The 25,000-nt window shown below is 43.7% G+C and overlaps 1 long non-coding RNA gene across 1 annotated transcript in view; it reads left to right on the forward strand.

Moving 5' to 3' along the window:
• Window positions 1-25,000, forward strand: part of LOC143294778 (uncharacterized) — a 127,411-nt gene that overhangs the window by 22,036 nt on the left and 80,375 nt on the right. Inside the window, exon 2 of the long non-coding RNA XR_013056930.1 lies at window positions 20,537-20,623. This is a non-coding gene — a long non-coding RNA (uncharacterized LOC143294778). The remainder of the gene's footprint in view (window positions 1-20,536; window positions 20,624-25,000) is intronic.

A 25,000-nucleotide genomic window follows, 5' to 3' on the forward strand; every position in this document is an offset into this window, starting at 1 on the left:
CACAGAGTCAAATGCTTTTCTCAGATCGACAAAACAGGTGTAAAGCTTTGCCTCCCTTCTTTGATAAAGATTTCTCAATAACCGCGTTCAAAGTAAAAATATGATCTGTTGTGGCATAACCACGCCTGAATCAAGCCTGTGACTCTGTTAGCATATCATTTTCTTCAGCTCATTTGACAAGTCTTCCGTTTAGCACTGATGTATAACATTTGCTAATAAGACTGAGCAAAGACACGCCCCTATAGTTGTCTGTTGAACTACTATCTCCCTTTTTAAAAATTGGAACAATTATTGCCTTCGCCCATTCATCTGGATACGTGCCCTTATCAAACAGAATGTTAAACAGTTTTGTTAAAAAATGTACAGCAATATTATCAGCTGATTTTAACATTTCTGTCAAAATACTGTCTACACCACAAGCCTTGCCTTTTTTTAATTTCCGAATAGCATCTGCAACTTCTTGTTCTGAAATATCATGACTTAGTTCATCAGATATATTTGATTCCTCTGGTTGCACTTCACTAATGGCTCTGTTATCAGTAGTGATAACCTCAGAGAGACAGAGAGAGAGAGAGACAGACAGACAGACAGACAGATGCAGGGAGACAGAGAGACACAGAGAGAGAGAGAGAGAGAGAGAGAGAGAGAACGTAAAAACACAAGACTCAGTTTTGAGACACCAGACACTGCAAATTGAATTGGTCTTCGTGATAGAATTAGATACGACAAAAGTAATCGCGTCACTCAGAGAGGGTATTGCCGTGATGCTGTTATCAGGGTGGTTAAACCGTTTTGCCGAAAGTGCCGGAGCGTCCATTTGGGAAGTGACAGGTCCAGAGTCTTGGCTCACTCATCGCACAGGTGCCCCAAGTCCTTTCCCCACTGACCGATAATTGAGTGGTTGTCGCTTTGCCGCTGGTCTGACCGGGGAGAACTGAAGCGGAATCCTTGAAGCTGTATATATATAGTTGGATGAGAGACAGACAGACAGACAGATGCAGGGAGACAGAGAGACACAGAGACAGAGAATATTCTAGGATGGAAGGGAGAGAGAGAGAGACAGAGAGATTCTAGGAAGGAAGGGACATAGGGGAGAGTGCGAAAGGGACACACACACACACACACACACAGAGCGAAACATGGAAAGCACGTGTGCAACCCAGGGCCATATGAGCAATTTCCGACTGAAACGCGGAAACATCTGTCAACACAACGCAACACAATGCAACGGCACGAACTCTACGGCACGCACTGCAGCACAACATAAGGGCTGAATCACACGATGAAACATTCGTGTAATGCAACCTTTATTAGCGAACGTCAGTCAGTTAAGTAAAATAACAACTGCCACATGCTATGCGTTTGACGTATCATGCGGTGATATTTTGTGTATGTGCGTGTGTGTGTGTTCATGTATAAGACAAGATGCTCCCCTGACGACGCGCTGTGGGCGAAAATTTGTCAGTAGAAAAAATGAGGACAGTTATTTTCTTTGGGGTTTATTTGCCAATTTTTTTTTTTTATTGTTCTCTTCCGAGAATCAACCCGTGTTGAATGATTTTCACGGAGTGGTGTCGGCAAATCCAGGATTTATCTTGTGTACACACACACACACACACACACACACACACGGGAGGAGTAGGGGATGTGGAGGGGTACCTATTTTCACGGCTCCTTCAAACGAAGACACCATGTAACATGACGAAACAGGCAAGCAAAAAACTAATGTGGAAATCGAAAAACAATAGGAAAAAAACAAAAAACAAAACCAAAAAAACCGCACATACAAAAAAAAAAAGCCCATTAAGATGTATAATCTAATAGTACAGAACAAACCAATACAATAGGAAGAGACGGAGAGGTAAAAGAAGTGTGATGTTTAGTCACCGAACTGAAATGTCGGTATCATATATTTATGATCCGTCACAACAGCCATATCCTTTGTTCAAGCAAGCACAGAACACGTTCTCAATAAACCTGAAGATATGTCATCAGAAAACTTCCCGTGTATTTGAATTCTTAAAACCTGCCTGGCAGCAATTCATCGTGCATATACTGATGAATAAGAATTTTGAATGCATGCAAAAAACAAAAACAAAAAAAGTATAAAAAAAAAAATAATAATAAAGTACAATTCAGAACACTTGAGCGGTAGAAAGTTGGCCTCGCGAAAACACACACACACACACACACACACACACACACACACACACACGCACACACGACCTGCATTGAACATTTCTAGAATATTTCCTGGCGGTCACTTTCTCGACAGCTCCCAGCCACGTTTAATGCACCGCGACTTTCCGGAAAGTTTCGCCAGTGGTATGTTACTCACAAAACGTCGTCTTCTTCAGGTTTTCCTCGCTTATTCTTGAATCGTCGTATTCGACTGGCCATGCAACTTCTTCGAATGTCGCTTCTGCATGCAGCTATATCGACGATAAGATTTGGGCACACGGGGGCATTGTAATCGGATTGCCATGTGGACAACAATAGCGCGTCAGTCGTTGTTGGGGCTGGCTGTTCAATATTATTGGAGTCGCTGACATCCAAAGGAAACACTTTACAAAACTGCGTGGGCTGCCAGGAAAAGCTAAGTGGTAGGATTTTTTCGGGTGCTGTCAGTGTCTGTTGTCCTTCCTATTCCCTTCACACGGGGTTTGCGCGCACATGCACGCACTTTCATCACACGGTCATGGGCTCTTTAGCTTTCCTGATTGAAACTTCGTGCTATTGCTATTCATGATATCGATGTGAAATAAACAGGTAGGTATACATACCACAAGAAAACAGATCTTACCAGGAAGAAAAGAAAAAAAAAAGGAGCAGGAAGCTCCAACACTACGCCACGCCGACGGAGTCGATTAACAAATACACCGCGCGTCATCTGCTTCAGTGTGCCGAGACCCCCTGGAAGTTTTGCTATGAAAACATCGACCAGACTTCCACGCTGCCGTACGTAAAAGACCTCTGGTGAGAGGCATGGAACTCCTACACTGTCAACAAACTCTTCTAGATCCGTTCTGATCTGAGGAAGTTTTTCTGCCATATGTCAAGGTAGGTAGGCAAGAGGAGACCTCTGTGCAGATTACATACAGGTCTTTCCTTTCGATCGTCATTCACTCCTGTGTTCTGAAGGGTAAAGGTGTTATAACATGAACATCTGCAGTGTCTGCCACACGACGAGCATCTCAGTGCTAAATATCTCGTTAACTGCTGGGATTTACGTAATCTCAGACATAAGCATTGCGTCTTAGGACAGTTGGTGTTTACATTAATTCAAACAAATATTACAACTTACTGCAGCTGGGGTTGACATTATTTCAGACAAAAACATTACATCTCAATAGATAGACATTACATTCTAATGACAGCTGGGATTTACATTATCTCAGACATAAACATTTCATCTTTTGGACCGTTGGGATTTATATGATTTCAGACATGAACATTTCATCTTATGGACGACTTTGATTTGCATTATCTCATACATAAAGATAACACTTTATGAACAATTGGGACTTACACAACCTCAGACGTGAACATTATATCTTATGACAGCTGGGATTTACATGACCCAGAAATAAAAATTGCATCTTACCAACAACTGGGATTTGCAGTGTGTCAGACATAAAAATCACATCTTATTTACAGTTGGGACTTGCATGATCTCAGACATAAATACATCACTGCTGCGTCCATAAAGACCCTTGTCCGCGACATTCCATTCAAGACCGTTTTTTTTTTACCTCCTGCAGAAAGTTGATTAAATATTTTTCATTCGTTTTCACTTTCATATTGATTGCGGCAAACGTGATTCAGACTCGGTCTTTTTAGTTTCATCGTTCTGATTACATACAGGTTTTTACATTGTTTCGATTCGTTTTGCTTGTTTTTTATGTGTTTCAGTTCGGAAACGCATAACTTTTCTGTTGATCTGTTGGATTGCACACACCTGATTTGAATTTATTTGACCGCAGATCGAAATTTCTACAGATCTCTGAAACATTGAATGGCTTGGCGGATCTCCTGAAAACGTCGGCCAAACTTTCTGTTTCCATCTGCAAAATTGAAAGCTTTCAGTTATAACAATTATTTTCAAAGCCTCACCAGCGCGTGCGAAGGTCAGGAATCTTGTTGAATTTCTTCCGTGTGGTTTACCTTCACCCCTGTTGCCGCCGCCTGCACCTCTCTCCGCACCAGGCTTTTATTTATTTCATTTTACTTTATTTATTTATTGACTGTTTTCTTTCTGTATCTATCTTTCTTTGTTTAAATAAAAGTTTTGCGGTTTTAAAAGTGTAATTTTGTTTCTTGGCGAACCAGGTGTGATGAAGCGTCTAAGTAAAAGTCCAAATGCCATTTCCAACCCGGTGAAGTGAAGAAAATGAAATTGAAACTTTAAAATCCAGAAATCCCTCGTGTGTAGCCCATACGAGGCGGGGATTCGATTGTTCTGCCATCACAGGTTATACGCCAGACCCTATCAGCGGTCTGGTTACTAGTCGTGCGGATGATAAAAAAAAAACAACCCAAAAACCAACCAACCCCCCAAACCCCAAGGTTTTTGAATAAGATACACAAGAACATGCAGGAAAAAAATACGGCCGTAAAATCGTCACTTTTTTCAGATAAACATACACACTTTCACAGGTGACAGTGTTTCATGAAGAGTGAATTCTTGACTCTGTAAAAAGTTGTCTTCAGGGCAATTTTTTTGTTCGGGAATGCATTTAACACCAACCCTGAGTGACCTGCATCGAAAAACCTGAGTTTGGGCACAGTGAGAAAAAAAGTTGTTGGAGTTGAATAGCAGTTGAAGTGTGTTTGTGTGTGTGAGTGTGTGTGTGTGTGTGTGTGTCTTTTGGAATGGGAGAAGGAGTAGGGTGAAGCTGGAGAGGTTTTGTGTGTGTGTAAGCGTGACAGGAATGGTAGAAGAGGTTCCTCTTTGTGCTTTAATTCCGAAAATTACCGGCTGAAGAATGGTGCCCCTGGATTGTGTCAAGCCTCGGTGGGTGGTGCCTGGATTCTGCCGTCGAAACGGGGTAACATTTAATTATCAAAAAGGTGGCATCGCCGGTTAAATCAATTACGCAGAGCATTGATAACGCTCCAGTACCAGTCCGCTTCACTTTCAGAGGGTCGGCGTAATTGAGTGGATGAAATGATAAAAGAGGTTCGTTCGATCTCCACACAAGATTTTTCTGTGTCACAAAGTTTTGCTCCCCAACTTCTCTGTTTTCCACAGAGAGAGAGAGAGAGAGAGACGGGGGAGGGGGGGAGGCAGGGAGGGAAGAGATGGGGGAGGAGAGGAGAGCGCAATCGGAAGAAAACTTTGTTTCTTTAAGTTTTCAAGTGAATGTGTGTGTGGAAGAAGGGGAAAGTACTGCTTAGGCTTTTAGTGAAGACTGGCATGAGGGTCTGAGTATGGTAATTCATTATCTGAGGAACCTGGCCCTAACGGAGATACCGTGCTTTAGAATCGAAGGCCGACATGACGCTAATGCCACTCCATTGACGCGTTCACTCCTGTGCAAATCGAAACACGCTATCTCCGCTTTGAACAAATGTTAACGCTTAGGACATAACTTTCTGTACGCTGTCTCAGTAAAGCGAACGGTGACGTTTGGACATGTATATGCATACTAAAAGCATGCTGGCGCGCGCGTGCGTGTCAATTGTCTTCCCGTCACTTCAAAATCGAGGTAATTGTTTACTTTTGCGAGGAAAGTTATTGCAGTATTTCACGGTCATTAAAAAAAAAAATGGGGGGCGGGGGGGGTGGCTTACGAACGTGCACTGGTTAGAAATAAAACACTGAGCAGCAAAATGCATGTGTGTGCACAGTAAGAGAAAAGGGGATGGGAGTAGGGGTCGGCCACGTGACCATTTTTCACCCGGCTAGTGTTCCTGATTGGCTGATAAATTCGGCAGCTTGCCACGGGCCAGAGACTGAACAGCGCAATCAGAGAACCGCAGTGGGGATGTGAATACACCCAAACAGTTCTCTGCTTGCCGTGTAATAAGCTCGGAACCTTGCCAATGAACCCCTTTCGGGTCTCCATCGCGCTGGACGAAGTGTCGGCCGGAAACTCGAGGCGATGGCAATTTGGTTTGCCACAGGGAGAAGAATGGAACTCGGCAGCTCTAAAAAACGTGTGGCAAGACATATTAGCGGTCGGCGGAGGTTGAGATTGGTGGCGATCCATTTCGATTTCCCTGAAGAATTTTGAGGAGCAAAAGAGCAGACTGGTTCGCAGGATCGCGGCGTCAACTGGGACAGGTTGAGTTTTTGTTTCCAAACAGGTTTTTGCCCCAGACACATGTATGGGTTGTTGTTGTCTTTTTTTTAAAGATAATGTCGTGGCTGCAAAGATTTGAAAGCGAAACTTTGCTCATCCATCCCCGCTTCATCATTGTAAAAACACGTCCCCGGGAGAAATACAAGAAAGAAAAGACGACAGAAAGAAACCTGATGGATGTTATTTTACAGGCATGTTGTTTTCCACTTCAGAAAATGGGAGTTCTCACAAATTGCAGTATAATGGAAGTAACCCGCACCTTGTCCCAACCCCCTTCGTATTTTTTTGTGTTTTTTTTAACCCCACACTCTTATATAATTATTTCTAAATTTCATTTTGACAACACGTGTGAAGGGATTTTACAAAGTGCGCGTATTCACTGTTTTTTTCACTGACGGTCTGGTCATACCACTTGCAGCCAAAGAAATGCTTTTATTGTTTTACTGTGCTGGAAGGGCACTGTCTGTGTCTCTTCGGGTGTTGATCATCATTTTAACAGGTTGCTTTGTTTACTGTATTTTGTTTCAGTTTTAGAGGGCAGGATGCAAGAAGAAGCCTATTTTGCTCTTATACCATCTCCCCCCCCCCCAACCCCCCCCACCCCTCGGTGTGCAAGATTTGTGCGTTCTCTCTCTCTCTCTCTCTCTCTCTCTCTCTCTCTCCACCGTCGCCCCCACACCACAAACAGCGATCATAGCTACTATCATTACGAAGTGAATGAGAGTTGATCTTTGTTATTTAGAAGAAAAAAAAGTCAGTCAAGTCTCATCGAAACTGACGAAACACCATTTCACTTCCAGGTATACATTATCTACCTAGTACCTAGCTGTCTGTTGAGCCCTCTGTGTCTGTCTGTCTGCCTGGTATTTCTTTATGATGAAAATTGTGTAATCAAAACGAACTGTCACAGTCTGAATCATATTGATCACACCATCCGTCACCCAGGAAACCAAGCACACACGTTTATGTTTATACATGCACAACGCCGTCACACTTTGATGTTTCATTTCTTTGTTTTTGCCTTTGTTTATTGAATATTTCGATATTCATAATCGTTTTTAAGAAAAGCGCAATATGATTTGTAATTAAGACTGACTGTCACAGTTGAACGTCATCTCTGCAGAGATTCACCGCTGTTATTATTTTCCGTGTTTTGTTATTATCTAATGCGCGGATACAATTTTCACGGCGGAAACTTCGTCTGCTTTCATGAGAGGCAGCGAGCGTTTTTGGCAATAAACTTCCTCTGGAAGTATTAGGAAAATAACTGGGTTGGTCGTTCGTCCGTACAAAATGAACATTGCGCTTTTCACTTTCCTTTATTGGATGGAGGGAAACCACTGCAGTCTCTCTCTCTTTCTCTCTTTGGTTGTCTTTCGGCCTCTGTCTGTCTGTCTCTCTGTCGTCCTCTCTGTCTCTTTCTGTCTCACCCTTCTCTCTCTCTGTTTCCGTCTCTGTCTCTCTCTTTGTCTTCTCCTCGTGTTTCTCTCTCTCTCCTCCTCTCTCTCCCCCCCCTCTCTCTATGTGTGTGTCTCTCTATATGTCTCTCTCTGTCTCTGTCTTCCCTTTGTGTGTGTGTGTCTCTCTCTCTCTCTCTGTTTCTCTGTCTTCCCTTTGTGTTTCTCTCTCTCTCTGTCTCTCTCTCTCTCTCTCTCTCTCTCTCTCTCTCTCTCTCTCTTCATTTCTCTCGTCGCTTCCTTTCCTTCCGCTGGCCTTTCCATTCTTTCTGCCGGCAATCTAATTCCGTGCTGTGGCCCTTGGGGCATGCGCTGGCATCCGCCATCATTTTTCTCTTTCCTTTGTCCTCTCTCCCGTGGCCGCCCTCCCGTTTGTCTTTGGCACCTCGCAGGTTCTGGCCTTCTATTCCCAGGGACTGGGCCGGATCGGGTTAGGAGGAGGAGGAGGAGGAGGAGGAGCACGCGTCGAGAGAGAGGGTCGGTGGCAGTGTTTTACTGTGTTTGTGTGTGTGTGTGTGGTGTGTGTGTGAGAGTGAGTTTGTTGTGGTTGTGTGTGTGTTTGGTGTGTGTGTGAGAGTGAGTTTGTTGTGGTTGTGTGTGTGGTGTGGTGTTTGTGTTGTGTATGTGTGAGAGTGAGTTTGTTGTGGTTGTGTGTGTGGTGTGGTGTGTGTTTGAGAGTGAGTTTGTTGTGGTTGTGTGTGTGGTGTGTGTGTGTGTGTGTGTGTGTGTGTGTGTCTGTGTCTGTGTCTCTGTGTGTTAGAGAGTGTGTTTGCATGCATGCGTGCCCATCGTGTGTGTGCGTGCGTGCGTGCGTGCCCATCGTGTGTGTGTGTGTGCGTGCGTGTGTGTGTGCGTGCGTGTGTGTGTGTGTGTATGATACAGACACAGAAAGACAAAGAGAAAGACACACACAGTGTGTGCGTGGGTGTGCGTGTGATGCCATCATGTGTTTGTATTTGCCAATGCACGCGCGTGCCTGAATGGGTTTGATAAAGACTGATGTAATGTACACTGATGGATAAGAAATAGGACAGAGGGAGAGAGGGAGGACGCAGGGGAAGGGATGGAAATTTTCATGAGTGTATATCATCATTTATGCTTATTCTTCTCTCTTTACTGGAAAAAGTCACTTTGTATGAATGGGAGGGGAGAGGAGGGTTTGGGAGGGTTTGAATAAGGGATTAAAGAGTTTTCATGTGCGTATGTTTGTGTATGACATAATTTCTCTTATGTTTATCCGTTAAGGAATAGTCACGTCTCCTTGTGTCTGGTTGTAGAGAATAGTTTCTCATAAATCGCTCAGTGGACCTGTCATAAAACAGCCAGCACTGGTGCGTGCACATGTTGTGGTCTTCTGGAAATTTCCAATAAAACCGACCATGCTCGTTGTTCAAAACGAGGCAATACGAAACACAGCAAAAAGATGGAGATGGAGAGAAAAGACGTGTTGTGGTGGTGGGGAGAAAAAATATTGCCAAGTTAATGTATTTGCGTTGCGTTTGTGCTGCTGAAAGAAATATGCGACCGAAATGACAAACATCTCATACATAGAGTATTGAGAGAGATAGGCAAAAAAGAAGAGAAGATGAATACATATATCTTTATATTATTTTCAAATTTTACCAAAACCATGTTAATATTCAACAATGCGGAACGATAAGCATCTGAAACCGCGCCAGTTTCAATATTAAACAGCACTACTGGAAAACTTCCAGAGTCGGTCTTTGCATGTTTATTTTTGTATTTGTGTATCGGTGTGCATGTTTTGTAAAGCCCGTCGACGGTGTTAAAAATAAATTTGATAAATACCACCCACCCACCCACGAAAAAAAAAAAAATTCGGTGGAGTAGTTTCATTAGAATGTGGTATATTTTTTCTTCTCTTTTTGGTTTTGAAAAAAAAAAAAAACAACAACAACAAAACATTCATCCCATATATTCTGTTTTCAAACCTATTTTTTCTAAGTTGTTTTCAAAATGACAGATAAAAAGTTCAGGTTTGTTTTCAATGTACATGTCCATTTTCCTTCTGTCTCTCCGATTCTTTCTTTCCATTCCATTTATTTTCTTAATTCCTCCCCTTTTTACTTACCACTTTCTTTCAGGTTCTTAATCTGTTTTCTTGTTTTAAACTAGACAATAAAGATATATTGTTGTTGTCAGATATTATTTCCTTTTATATTTCGTGATTTCTTACTAGAAGACATAAAGATTAATCTGATAGAGGGAGAGAGAAGGAAACCGGAAGAGCTGTGAAGGGAAGACGGAGAGGAGGAAGAAGGCGGAAGTGAGAGAGAGAGAGAGAGGGACTACAAGGGGATGGGAGGGCGGGAAGGGGAATTGGGGAAGGGGAGGTTCTTTAGTTTGATTCTGCAGGTCGGCTTAAAAAAGAAACTCCGGAAAGAAAGTTTGATCGATAGCGACCTCAGACCCTTGAGGAACAAGAGCGCGAAGGAAAAGGAGAGAGTTATTGAGTTCTTAGATGATGGGGAGTGTGTGTGTGTGTGTTGGGGAGGGGAGGAGCGAAGAGAGGGGGAGAGTGAGAGAGAGAGGGGGGGAGGGGTTGGGGGAGAGTAGAAAGGGAGAGAGTGAGCGAGAGTAAAAAGAAAGCCGGAGAAATAAATCTGCTCCTCGCTTTTGATACTTGATTAATTTTCTAACGGAAAATCAATCCAGTGCAAAGCTGCCTTGCTTGCGCGACTGCTTTCAACGGGGAATAAGGAGTGAAGGAACACAGAAGGGGAGGTGTGGAAGGGGTGGAGGAGGGTAAGGGAATGAGTGGCAGAGGGTAAGGGGGCAGGATGGGGGCGGGGGCTTCGTAACGGTCTCTCGGGAGGGGTGGAGGGGGATCGTGGGTTCGCCGTCTGTTTGGCATGACAGTTCTCTTTCAGTGGCACATCATAGGCAGCCCATTTTCTCCTGGACCCTCTTCAGAGAGAGAATGGAGGAGGGGTGTGCGGGGTTGCGGTGCGGGGAGTCCTGTCGTTTACACAAACAGATTGTGTCTGCAAACAGCTTTCGTCGCCCATCTCCTTGTAATGAATTGCTTTCAGAGCAAACAGTTTTGTTTGACATTATAAAACCTTGTCTTTATTGGCGTCCAACCTCGTCTCCTCCTCTTTTCCTTTCTGTCATTTTCCTTCCGGGATTTTGGTTCCTGTCTGTCTGTGCTTGTCTGTCCCCTTTTCTCCAGAACTCTTTCTGTGTCTGTCTGCTTGTCAGTCTGTCTGTCCTTGTCTCTCCCGACTCTTTTCCATTCTCTCTGCCTCTCCTTTCTGTGAGTTTCTGCCATGAGGTTGTGGTATTAATAAAACTCGGTAACACGTTCATATCTGCTCGTGCTAATCTTCGTGTCAGTCTGAAGCATACAGAACCAAAACACTTTCCTGTTTTCTTTTCTCCGAGGAAAACATTATCAGTTTGTCAGTCTGTGAGACGCACACGCGAGCACCACCACCTATTTCGCTTCTTTCCCCATCCTGTTCTCCACCCTTCCCCCCTTCCCTCTTTCCCCCCTTCCCACACACACGCCAGAGAGGGGAAGCATTAGTTTCGTATTTGCTGAAGCCGCCAAAATGTGACACGGCTGTCAAGGCTTTGATGAAAAGTTAATATTCAAGAATGGCCACAGTATCAAAAGTCTGTTCCAAGTTTTCTGTCTTTGTTATCAAAGAATCTGTAAAATGGTCTCCTTGTTCTCTGGTTTCAAAGAACTGAAAACAAAAAGGCATGAAAAGCAGCTTCAGATACTTTAAATTAAATCCCTATATGGTGATAGTCACATTCATGCACGGCCCCTCTCCCCCGCCCCGGTAAAATGTCCACCAAACAAAACGTAAACCGAAATACATATACCTCATTTATACACCGGTGGGGAAAAAAAAAGAAAGATATATATCATCACGGAGGTTTTAAAGAGACCGTTTTCCCCTGTATCATCTTTCAGTGTGTTTTCCAAGAGGCTCTCTTGTCAAGACTTTAATATCCCTGAATATGTCACACCTTTAACAAAGTTTGTTTGCTCTGAATATACCACATTCCAACACATGACTGGTATCGTTGTAGGGTTTAAGTTGTTAGGAAGATGTATCCGCTTGCTTTGCAGCTCTCTTTCTTTCTTTTTTATGGTTACATGATTTACACGTTGAACAGTTCAGAATTACTCAGATCACGTTATTCAGACTTGTCTCGTTTTTCTTTACAGGTGCATGTGATGTTGGTGCGTGAGTGGTGGATGTGAGAAAGGGATGGATAGCAACTATGCATATCATCTATATTTTCTTTGCTGTGTTGTGTTGAATTTTAAACGTTTAGGATTTGTTGTAATGATGACTGAAGCGTTTGCCATTAATATGAAGGCAGTCTGTTGTGGTTTGTGTGTGTGTGTGTGTGTGTGTGTGTGTGCGCGCGCGCGCGCGCGCATGCGTGTGTGCGTGCTTGAAAACTAGATGCTATGAATACAATCTGATATGTATGAACAGCATTTTATTCAAATATAACAGGCTAGGGGTTTTTTTTTGCGTTTTCTTCACTTCATGTGAAATTGAAACTGAAGTGATAAACGATTACATTATTTGATTTGTGTCCTCACGCTCACACAGATATGCACGCTTGCATGCTGACCAGTTTCCTGTCTCTGCTGATTCATCTGTGGCCTGTGTGAAGTTCGCTGTCTGAAGCCAGAGAGTGGGTGATAAAAGAGATTCGTTCAATTTGATTCAGTCTTCACAGAGAGAGAGAGAGAGAGAGAGAGAGAGAGAGAGAGAGAGAGAGAGAGAGAGACGGCGTTGCAGGAGAATAAACACTGTTTGGGAAAATGCTTTCAATCACAGTTTCGTTTTAAATGTTTGACAGTCACGCAACGGAGTAAAACCAGGTATAAAAAACAGCACGTGCGTCACGAACTCTTTATTATCACCATTTCCCCCTTTAACCAGCCCGACTCCCCCACTACCCCGCCCCCCCACACCCCAACAAACAGGCAGAAAACAGCACCGATAATAAGGCGACAATCATAAATCATTGAGGGGTCGTGCAGATAAGGATGATGGAAGACTCCCGCCTGCGCTCTCCAAATCCGCAATATTTCCGGAGAGCAATCAAGACTCTTCTGTTTCCCTGCCTGGAACGGATGGAAGGAAGAAAAGGAAAATAGAAAAGAGACGTGGGCTGTGATTGGATATGAAGTATGAGGAGGAGCTGGGTGAGGATGGGGCTGTCAGGAGCAAGAACAAAGGACAACAGCTGATGAAAAGACAAACTGTGATGAAATGTCATCCTCTGTATGTGTCTTTTTGCACATGCACATCTGTATACGTGTGGTGAGAAACTCCTGAAAAGACCCTGTCAAAGGCTGGGCCACATGCAGACAAGATGGTTCGATCCAATACAAAGTTAAAGTATGGAGAAGGGTACGCACAAATTGGCAATTGTGAACGCATTTAGACTGGGTACACATGCAGAGGACATGTAAGTGAATACAATTCTTCTTAGTGAAGTAGTTTGAAAACATCACAGAGCTGCTGAATTTATTGCTTTCTCTGTCTTTGTCTCTCTGCCTCTCTCTCTCTCATATCTCTGAGTTTTTGGCACGAAGTTATGGTATTGATAAAACTCCCAGGCTGGTCAATATATTTTCGCGTTTATCTTCGTTTCTGTGCAGTGTACAGAACTAAACATCATCCTTTTTACATTTCTCTCCCCCAGAATCCATCTGTGAAACGCACACGCGAGCGTCACTCCATCCACACCGTATCCTCCTTCCCCATCCCTTTCTCTTCATTTGTCCTCCCCTCAGACTCGAGAAAAACAGAGGGAGGGAGAGGCAGAGAGGAAGGATTAGTTTCGTAATTACAAGGCAGTGAAAGCAGTAATTAAATGCAAACAACGAAGGCTGATCATGGCCGTAATATAAATTGGTTCAAAGTTTTCCTTTATTTGGGTTCAAGGAGCGAGTAAAGTGGTTTCCCTGTTCCCTGCTGTGTTAGATCTGGAAAAACAGCCTCCTTCCTTTTGTCTATGCATGAAAGGCTGTTTCAGACTTTAATCCTTATAATGTTATAGCCCTTTCATGTGCATGACAGACTCTGGAAGAAGATTAGCTAAGCGACACGTAAACATTCTCGTTGATTGCCGCAGCAAAGTCATAAAATAAGTCAAACAAGTAACCCCATGGGTGCCTGGCTAGTTCACAAGGTTGAGTCAACATGTTGTGACTTCAAAATCACAGACTCCCAACATAAAAAGTGGCTTTCTGCTGCCCATCTCCACACGTTGTCGTTCTCATGGTGTCAGTTAGGTCTCCTTCCCCCACTTTCCTGGAATGATCATCACCGTCGGCCATATCTTCTGAGATTGGGATTGACGTCAACCAAGTAACGTAAACCTTACAGGTGTTTACAAAAAAGTTCTGGAATATCCGTCTCCCGCCTGTCAAGGACTTCAACTTCCAAAGTGATACAGACACAGCTTCAACAATGGTCTGGCTTATCTGTTCCAAAGCATGATTGATGCGTGCGTGTTTTGTGACCGGTTAAGGTTTCAAAGAATTTAATACGATTATTGGCATGCATGGGAGCACTTTTTTCACCTCAGATTTGCATCATTTATTTATAACTTCAGAATGACCAATCCAGTTGAAATCACGCTACAACGATAGTGCTTTTCTTGGCAAGTGCATGCATATGTGTGTATATATATATATCACACTGTGAATGCAATGTGTGAACTTTTTTCCTATATTTACCAAAATCGATTAAAGTTTATTTTCGTTTTCCTGTACTTATCATTATCAATATATGTTTCTTTTCATTTTCGTTCCAGTATCCCATACTGAAGTCTGTCAGAGAAACACACGCTTGACACTCAGTGGCACACTCAGAGAGGCACGCGCACACGCACACCAGTTTCCTGTCTGTGTATAGTAGTTAATTAGTTGTTCGATGCCAAGCGAGGGAGATCACCATTGGGTTTGAATCAGTTTCACAATCTCTGAGAGAGAGAGAGACAGACAGACAGACAGACAGAGACAGAGAGAGAGAGTGGAGAAGAGGGAGAGGAGTGGAAGGGCGTGGTGGTGGGCGGAGGAAGAAAATAGATCCCGTTTCAGAAAAAGCTTTCAATCACGGCTCACGTTTAACATTCGACAGTCACGCAACGGAGTAAAACCTGGCACGTAAAACGGCACGCGCGTCACGAGCTCCTATTATCACCATCCCCACCTTTCCCCACCTCGACCCCCCACCAGACAGGCAGAAAACAGCACCGATAATAAGGCGACAATCATAAATCATTGAGGGGTCGTGCAGATAAGGATGATGGAAGACTCCAGCCTGAGCCCTCCAAATCCGCAATATTTCCGGAGAGCAATCAAGACTCTTCTGTTTTTCTGCCTGGAACGGACAGATGAAATGGAGAGGAAAAAAAGAAAGCACACACACACACACACACACACACACACACACACAACAGAGAGAGAGAGATAGAGGCAAAAAGTGGGAGTTGGATTGAAGGGGAAGAGTTGAATGTTGAGGTTGGGGCTGGGCAGGCAGGAGAAGGAATGCATTCGGGTTGCTTGTGGGCGGGAAGGGAGGGACGGGAGTAGTGATGTGAGGACACAGTAGAACAAGAGACACACTATGAGGATCAATGACACTTGCGCGAGTTTGGGTCACGCTCTCCATGTGTGTGTGTGTGTCATTTTTTTTGTGCGAGCATGCGTTTGTGTATTGTGCGTGCTGCAGAGAAAGTGTGTGAACAACTGAAATGATCCCCCCTGCCCATCCACAGCTTTTCTGGGTGGTCTGATGCAGACAGGAAGGTTGATTCAATGCAAGTTAATGAATGAATAAAGAGGGAGTGTAGAAACTGTGCATAAGAAATGGACATGGTAACAAAAAAGGGAAGGCGTGGTGGACGCGTAGAGATATGAGCGTAAATACCATGTTTCTTTCTTTCATTAAGTTTCGTTATGATGATGATGGTTGTGGTGATGATGATGATGATGAGAGAGAGAGAGAGAGATTCAGTTTCAGTAGCTCAAGGAGGCGTCACTCCGTTCGGACAAATCCATATACGCTACACCACATCTGCCAAGCAGATGCCTGACCAGCAGCGTAACCCAACGCGCTTAGTCAGGCCTCAGTGAGAAAAAAAGAAAGAAAAAAGGTGAATAAATAATAGACAAGCTTACATAAATGAATAAATAAATAAATAATAATTATAATATAAAAAAGGTAGTAGTAATGATAATAATAATAAAATAATAATAATAATAAATAAATAAGACAACAATGATGATAAATAAGCAACAGAGAGAGAGAGAATAGGGAAGGACGGAGTGTACATTTCTTCTTTTTCTTTTACCATAAGCCGGATGGCTTCGCTCCACCCAGTCTCCCTCCCCCCATCTTCCCCTTCCCCTGTCCCACCCATCCATTCCGCCTGGCGACTGGCCGCAGTGTATATCATTTCCAGTTCATGTCGCTGGTCATGACAGGTACAATTTCCCCCACTCCCCTTTGCACTTTATCGTAAATTCTCCGCTCTGTTCCACTGTCAGCGCACAGAGCTTACACCCTCTGTAGAGCGAAGGCGACACTCTTTGCTGGCAGGTTACTGTCTTGCCTCGTATCGGCGTTTTGCCTTGGGAGAGGAGATTTCAACCTGTATTGGGTACTGACAACCAGGGGTCTACCCTCCCCACCCTCCTCCCCCCCCTCGCTCCCCCCCACCCCCCCGCCCTGTCCCCCAGAGTCGGCTTTTTCTCTTGGAGGAGGGAATTTTTGCTGGGATACTAACAACCAGTGGTCTTTTTTTTCCTGTACGTAGTGATTAGTGTCGGCTTCATGTCCTCGAGGATATAGTTTTGGCTGGGATACTAGCAATCACAGATTTTTTTCTGGAATATGTGGGTATATTAATACTTGAATTATAGGCTGTCGCTGATGGTTAAAAGATAGTTAATTGCTGAATAGCTGATACTTGGTAAAGAATTTGAAGTAAGAAAACATCTTCTACTTGGTTGATAAATTCAAGTAACTCACTGTGATAATAAACAATTTTGATTAAATGGACATTTGAGAATCGCTGAGACGCAGGATAGTGCCATTTCTGTTGTTTGTTTATTTGTGTTTAAAAAAATTAATTTGATCAATACGGCATTACATGATGAAATACAAGATACATCGTGAGGTATTATGACGAATGTTGCGACGGTGACCTGTTGTGTGATTATGACAAGAACTGGAGAAGTAGATTAATTGCTCCGGCTGTCGTGTGACTATGCTGTTACTGTTGCTGTCGCAACGACGCCAGTCCTTCTCGGAAAATCATTGCTTTTTATTCCCGGGACAGTTTCATATTCCGCGAGACAAATGTGGTCGTTCTCGTTCATACTGTGCATGAACGCCAGATGAACTAAAGTAATTAATGTGTGTCCACTGTTGTTTGTTGAAGTATTTGTTGTTTTAGTGTTTTGATCTTTGCTCTGCAGGAATTGATATGACAGACAGTCACTGCTGATGATTATTACTCCTCAGGTTGGCGCTAATGGAAGGGATTTCTTTACCTCTTTCACCGCCACGTTTCTGTGTGAAAAACACTCCCCTGCGCCAAGTATTCTAGATCTGATGCTGTCAGTCACAACAGGCTTCGGTTCATGTTAAAACAACATGGACTTGTTCCCTTCTTCTTCTTCTTCTGCGTTCACTCGTATGCACACGAGTGGGCTTTTACGTGTATGACCGTTTTTACCCCGCCATGTAGGCAGCCATACTCCGTTTTCGGGGGTGTGCATGCTGGGTATGTTCTTGTTTCCATAACCCACCGAACGCTGACATGGATTACAGGATCTTTAACGTGCGTATTTGATCTGCTTGCATATACACACGAAGGGGGTTCAGGCACTAGCAGGTCTGCACATATGTTGACCTGGGAGATCGTAAAAATCTCCACCCTTTACCCACCAGGCGCCGTCACCGTGATTCGAACCCGGGACCCTCAGATTGACAGTCCAACGCTTTAACCACTCGGCTGTTGCGCCCGTCATGAGATACATGCAAGTGCATTTCAATATAAAAACTTGTGCATACTCACGCATGCACGCACTGCACACACACACACATATGCACGCACGCGCGCACACACACACACACACACACACATTTGAGCAAAGGTCAATGAGCAAAGATTCGTCATTGTTGTATAGGCGGGGAAAGTGGCAGCAGCTGTCAAGCTTTGTTACAGTTTGAACAAATGGTCTTACCAATATGACCCCTCGATGTCGACAAAAGTCGCCTATGGATGTGAAAGAGTTAACGACCTGATGGTTCTTGTCTTAGCTGTGTACAAAAAAAAAGTAACTTTGTCGAAATGATTTCATGCGATTTTTGTTCTTTTCTTCTTCTTTTTTTCCTTTAATTTTTACCTCGTGATGCGTTTCTTGTTTGACTGCTGATGAGAATGGTCACCATTGAAGGGCTGTCATCTCTCCGATGTAAATGGATCTTACAGGTCTTGTTAGCCACCTTTCTCCATTTGGACTTCTTGAGATGGCGTTACTTTTGTTCAGCAAAATCAACATAACTAAAACCTTCATAAAGTATAGTAATCGCGCTTCAGATTCGTGCCACTTTGGCCACATTTCACCGAGATTCAACAGCCAATGGGTTAAATTAATGTGACACACGGCTGATATAACAACACAATAAGAAAAAGGTGTATATTGAGATTTTCAGGATAATTTTTTCAATTTTCCATAGGGGGAATCTTTTTTCTTTTTCATTTCATAGGAGTATTAGTCCCGACTGGACCGAAAGTTTCGTTTTACTTTCAAAGAAATCGGAAGTCTTGTACAAAGATAAAGCCAGTAAGTTTGTATAATTACACCTTGAACAAATACTCTTTGGAGTGGGTGAGTATGATGATAATTTATCAATAATCTATCATCGTTATCAGTTATAATCATCTTAAATCGGAAGTATTGTGCGAATATAAAGCCAGTAAATTTGTACAGTTACACCTTGAATAAATACTCTTTGTGGTGGGTATGATGATAGTATATTAATAATCTGCCATCACTATCATTATTATTATCATTGTTATTAATGAGTGTTGTTGTTTTTGTTTGGGCATTAATAAAATACCCACAAATATACACAATTTTGGATATGTCCTTATCCTTCGAACCATAATCTCCTCTCCTCTCCTCTCCTCTCTCTCTCTCTCTCTCTCTCTCTCTCCACACACACACACACACACACACACACACATATGTATGTATGTATGTATGTATAAGACCAGAATGGAGGGAACATGAATAATTATTATGTTTACCTGGAAAACAACAACAAAGTATGGGACATTTTTGTCACATATTTGGGGGGGATGGAGGGGGAGAGAGAGAGAGAGAGAGAGAGAGAGAGAGAGATGATTAACGACCAACCTTTCCCCCTCATCAATTCCTATTCCACCCCACCTCATCCCCCCACTCCACCCCCCCCCCCCCCCCCCCAAAAAAAAAAAAAAAAAAAGAATCTAATACACAAAAAGTACTTTGTCTTTTCAGCCACCCACCCGAGGGACTATAGTGAGCGAGCGAGCTTGCGAGAGAGACAGAAAGAAAGAGAGAGAGAGGGGATGGGGGATAGGAGGGGGTGGGGGGGGGGAGCGTTGTCACACAGGGGTAGAGAAAGGGACCATTTGATCGATCATCTCGCCATTTCCCCACCACCACCACCACCACCACCACCCCTTACTCCACCTCCAATCTTCCCATCCCCCACTCCCTTGTCTCTCACCACCCACCCCCCCTTCCCCCCACCTCCACCCCAAGTCTCCCCACCCGCTGGTTCAGCGGAAGACGCAGGAACCGGCCCGAGACAGCCAACCGCAGAGCGTCGCTCCCGCCATCTGCCGGATAAAGCTGGAAGGCGTTGCCAAGAAACACTGTCATCCTCTCCTCCCCAACCCCCCTACCCCTCCTTCCTTCCTTCCCCCCTCTCTATCTCTGTGTCTGTCTGTCCGTCTGTCTGTCTCTGTCTCCTGTCTCCCCCTGGCTTCCTGGAGGATGTCCCCCCATTGTCTTCCGTATCCTGCCCACGTCTGCGCATCAGCATTCTTCTCCAGGCCCTCTCAGGACGCTCGGATTTCTTTGTTCAATTAAGACAAAGGAGAAGAGGAACGAGGAAGAGGAGGAGGAGGCGGGGGTGGACGGGGAGTAGGGGGAGGGGGGGGGAGCAAGGAGTGAAGAAGTTGGATTCTTCCGCTTTGGAGAAATTGAGAGAGAGAGGGAGAGAGAGAGAGAGAGAGAGAGAAAGTATCCAGGTTTTTCTCTTGCGTTAAAAATGTTTGTTTTTTTTAAGAGGCAAGAGGGATGATGAAGTGACGAATGATGGCGGTAAGACTTTTTCTGGAGGGGTGAGGAGGTGAATTTAAATCTGTTTGTTTGTCTGTTTCTCTCTCTCTCTCTCTCTCTCTCTTTCACTCTCTCTCTCTCTCTCTCTCTCTCTCTCTCTCTCTCTCGCGCGCGCGCGCGCGCTTTAAGGGGATAGGAATGCGTCCGTAGGTATTGATGGGGTGGGTATCCAACAGTTCACTCTCTTTGTTAATCTGTATGTCTGTCACGCGTGCCTAATGGTTCAGGTGCACTTTCTCTCACATCATAATATTACAACAACAGCAGCAACAACGGCAAGAACCCCAACAGACAACAACAACAACAATAACAGAAGAGTATGGCTGGAATGATGATATCAAACGTTTTCTGTTCTTCAGGTGCGCGACTGGATAGTTAGTTCAACCCCGCAGTGAGCAGAAGACTAGCTGCCAGTGCTTTGGAGCCAAACAGTTCTCGCATTCGAGGTAAGACCACCAGTGTATGTGTACGTGTGATGTGAAAGAGTGAGCCCTGAACAAACAGGGAGCTGGAGGGAGGAGGGAGCAAAGGAATGGACTGAGTGCATAAGGAAACAGGAAATAATAGTGCATACGAGAATGATGACAACGACAGTAATCATATTGACGATAGCTTCAGCATCAACGACAAGAACGTGAACAGCAACGTGAAGAAAAAGAACATCGGCAAGAATAAGGACATCATCAACAACATCACAGAATAATGACAACAGCGACAACAACAACAAAAACAAAACTGGTTTAGTGTTGGCGGACACGAACGCTTTTGAAGCTGCATCAGTATAGAGCAAGCAAGTTGTGCTGGATTCTGGTGGTGAAGGAGACAGAAAGGAACAGGAGGATGGTTTAGGGGGTGGGGTAGTGAGAAGGTGTAGGGTGGTGGTGGTGTGGGGGCAGAAGGGTGGAAAGAAGGACGCGGACCTCAGTTTGATTTCACAGAACAGGAAGAGAAAGCCTTCAGGCGATACAGAAAGGATCAAAGGACCTTTTTCCGGGACCCTTTCAAAAAGAATAAAAGAAAGGGAATGTATTGAGGACACTCATTTCACATTCCGTGACATTGTTCAGAGGGATTTTAATGAATGCATATCCTTCCCTTTCCTTTACTCCCTCACAAGTTTCATGGTTCTGTATGGTGGGCCTGAAGGTTGATTTCTGTGCTCACAATGTTTCAGACAGTACGGTGTTATCGATGGATTGAATTATTGATGATCATATTATCATCAAGCTGATGAAACAGGGTATGTCTTTCGGAATGAGTGTAGTCTGGTGGCTGCAAAGGAAACAAAATAACAATAGAGAGAGAGGAACGTTATGTGACTTAGATCTCTCTCTCGCTCTCTCTCATTTCTCTCTCTCTTTCTCTTTGTGTGTGTGTGTGGTGTGTGTGTGTGTATGTGTGTGCGTGTGTGTGTGTGAGTGTGAGTGTGTGTGTGTGTTCGCGCTTTTGTGGTATTACATGTTTCTTGATAGCGCAGTCGAATTCAGTACGAGCATACATCATCTTAGAATATTTCAAACGCCTCTTTCGTCGGACATTTACCATCGATAGCAATAAATCCTCAACGAAATAACCAAAGAAACAATAAACATAACGGCTCCTCCAGACAAGCAGACGGATATATCACTACACATAATTCAAATCTTGAACTAAATAACATATTCCTTCTCTCCACCATTCTGCGCAGTGCTTTCCTAAGAGACATCAGGCTGGGTTGCACAAGCAATTTCAGCAGCGCTCTTGTTAAGAATTTTCTTAAAGTGTAAGTTGAGCCCACCAGCTAGGGAAAAGACTTAACGCCTGTGCAAACTTAGCAGTGCCGACAGCGCTTGTGCAACCCAGCCCTGGACAATTAAGGTCTAAGGTTAAAGGTCGGCATAGGAAGGCGGGGCCCAATCTTCTCCTTCCGTCGTTTTAAGCTTCGCCAACCTATCAATGGGTGGAGTGAGGAAAATCGGAGTAAAGTCCCTTTCCCAAGGACACTATTCCGAAACGGGGCCTCGAACCCTGATGACTGGCGAACACAAGTTCAAAAGTCCAGCGCCTCATCATGCCACGGCGCCTCCTACAAGGTTTGGAGATTGAAAAACTCCACGCCGTGTTTGCCAAAGCAACCAACACGGTTTTTTTCCCCACAGCCATCTCTCTTCTGTCAGCTAACGTCCACACACAGACAGATCGACACTGCAGCCCTTCGACATAATCGTGCACAGTGGGACTATTCCCTCACATGCCAGCCCGTCATTTTTTCTCACATTTGATGACATTTATAATCTGGTTGCCGATTCACGAATGGACCTTTAGAGAATAAAGCGGCATGGCGTCTGACAAACGTCTCCGGCGAGCAATTTATTAGGCAATGAGTTGTTAATCAACAGGTGAGGGGTGGGGGGGACCGACGCCAAGGCCATGCGAGGAAGGAAACAACAACAACAACAACAACACAGATGTTATACTGTAAGAGCTTTTGTGGATTTAACTGCGTGGGGAAAAAGAATGGAACGGGTTACTTTGAAGTAAAGAGTATGGTGAGTGGGGGTTGTGGTTGGGACTGAAGAGGGTTGAAGAGATAGTAACGTCTAGGTGTGTCGTTCACGAGACGAAATGAGACGTCTTTGGGGAGAGGGATGGGGTCCGGGAAGGAAAATGAGGCTACAGAGAGGAAGGTGGGGCAAGGGTGGGAGTAGGGAGGGAGGGAAAAGGGCGATGCGTCTTCGTATTGGACTTGCAAATCAGGTAACAACTTCCAGTTGAATAGACAGGATGCGGGCGCTTTTTCTTCTTCTTCTTCTTCCATTGAAGATAAGTAAAGAAAAAAAGTGGGGAGAGGGGGTAGAAATGGAGGGCGATGGGAGGGGGAGATTGTTTTTAGTCTGAATGGCTGCTTGCTTAAATTGCTCGTTCTGCTCAGTGGGGTTTTTTTTTTCTTTGGGGGCAAGAAATAGCGTGCACAGAACGGATGTTTGTTAAGTTTTATTGTTGGTTTCAAACAGAGGTGGTTTTTTTCCCCCCAAGTTTGTTCAAGAAAACTCGGAACGTGACTCTGTGTTCTTGTGTGTGTTTGTGTGTGTGTGTGTGCGCGCGCGCGCGTGCGTGCACGCGCACCCCACAGGTCCTTGTATATGTATAATATCCGTTTGTCCAGAATGATGTTAGATTTTGATGTTGAAAAAGATAAGTATTATGTTGCTGTGCCTGTATATACGTGGACATGCAAAACACACACACACACACACACACACACACACACACACACACACACACACACATATATATATATATATATATAATATGGCTATATAGATAGATGGATAGATAAAATCTTTGCTATACACTTTGACAATTATACTGCCCTATGAATCATTGAACAGGTGTCTAATTGTATGTCTGTGTGGCGTTCCCCGTCGGCCATGAGGCTAGTATTGACCAAAAGCCCGAAAGTTACCCAAACGAGTAAGCTTTGCTGAAAGTATCCCCTTAAAGATTTCTCTTCCTTCAGTGATGGGAAGCACCTCCCCCACCTTTTTTCCCCCTCTCCCCGCCCACTCCTACCTCCCTCAACCCCTTCCTGCTCTCATTCAACGCTCCCACTCGCTCATGCACACATTCTCACGTTTCTAACCCATTATTTTTACGTGTTCTTTTTATCATACTTATTTTTATTTTACTTTATTTATTTATTTATTTTTGTGTTGTGCTCACATCTTTCATCCTTTAATGTGTACCCAACAAAGCCAAGCCTTTATGTAACCTCTTTTTGTTTGTTTTTTATTTAAAAATCAAAAGATTCTGAAAAAAATTCTGAAAAAAAACAGGTGTTGACATCCAATGACAAAACAGTCACACAAAAGATATAGCCAATGCCTTCACAATGGTTGCACTGATTGAAACGTCGGAAAGGAGGACACGTTAGAACCGGAGAAGCTAACATAAAAAAAAAGTTACACAATGACCTCCCAAACTGAAACGTCGGAAGGAAAATGGGTAATCCAGCACCAAAGACATAGCATGATGGCTCCACGAAATCAACTGTCAGAGAGGTGGAAATGTGTTCTAATCGCGCGTGCGCAGTTAACAAAATCCTGGCCTCGGCGACACAAGTCGCCATGGCATCAATTGCTTTCTCTGAGACAGCGATCAATTTGTTGGAAATTGCCAATCCAGTCCTGTGTGTGAGGTTGCAGTAATTCTAAAGATTACACCTTTCAGGAACAATCCAGAAGTTGGGAAATGATCGGTGGCTTATTTTCTGTGTTACGGGGTAAGGTTGGTTTTTTTTGGTTTGTTTTGCTTCCCCCCCCCCCCCCCCCGGACTCAGAGAATGCGAACAGTGTTAAACGTGAGCTGATTTTATCTGGTACAGGAACGCACAAGAATAAAGGAGTGTTGATTATTTCATAAACCTGTTGAAGTGCATGGAAAATAGATACGAATAAGAACTAAATTGTGAAAGGAAGAGAATGAAAGTTAGCAAGCAAGCAAGAAAGAAAAAGACAACCAACATTACATTCCATTGCCATAATTCCGTGTTGGACATTTACACACGGTGAGTAGATCTAGATCTAACCTCAAAGATGTTCATTGTCACTGACCTGCTGTGGCTGCACAACCAGCGAGTCGATCTTTTACATTCTTGTTTAAAATGGTAGAGTTAGAAAGCGACTGAGGTGGAACAGTGTTCGCTTTCTTCATCTTCTTCTACGTCTCTAATTACAGTTGATATATTACTATTTTTAAAGGAACAGATTCAGAGATTGGTTAAAATTAAGTATATATATATATATATATATATATATATATATATATATATATATATATATATA

The sequence above is a fragment of the Babylonia areolata genome, chromosome 20 (genome assembly GCF_041734735.1).
Source record: "Babylonia areolata isolate BAREFJ2019XMU chromosome 20, ASM4173473v1, whole genome shotgun sequence".
In the NCBI taxonomy this organism is placed as follows: domain Eukaryota; kingdom Metazoa; phylum Mollusca; class Gastropoda; order Neogastropoda; family Buccinidae; genus Babylonia; species Babylonia areolata.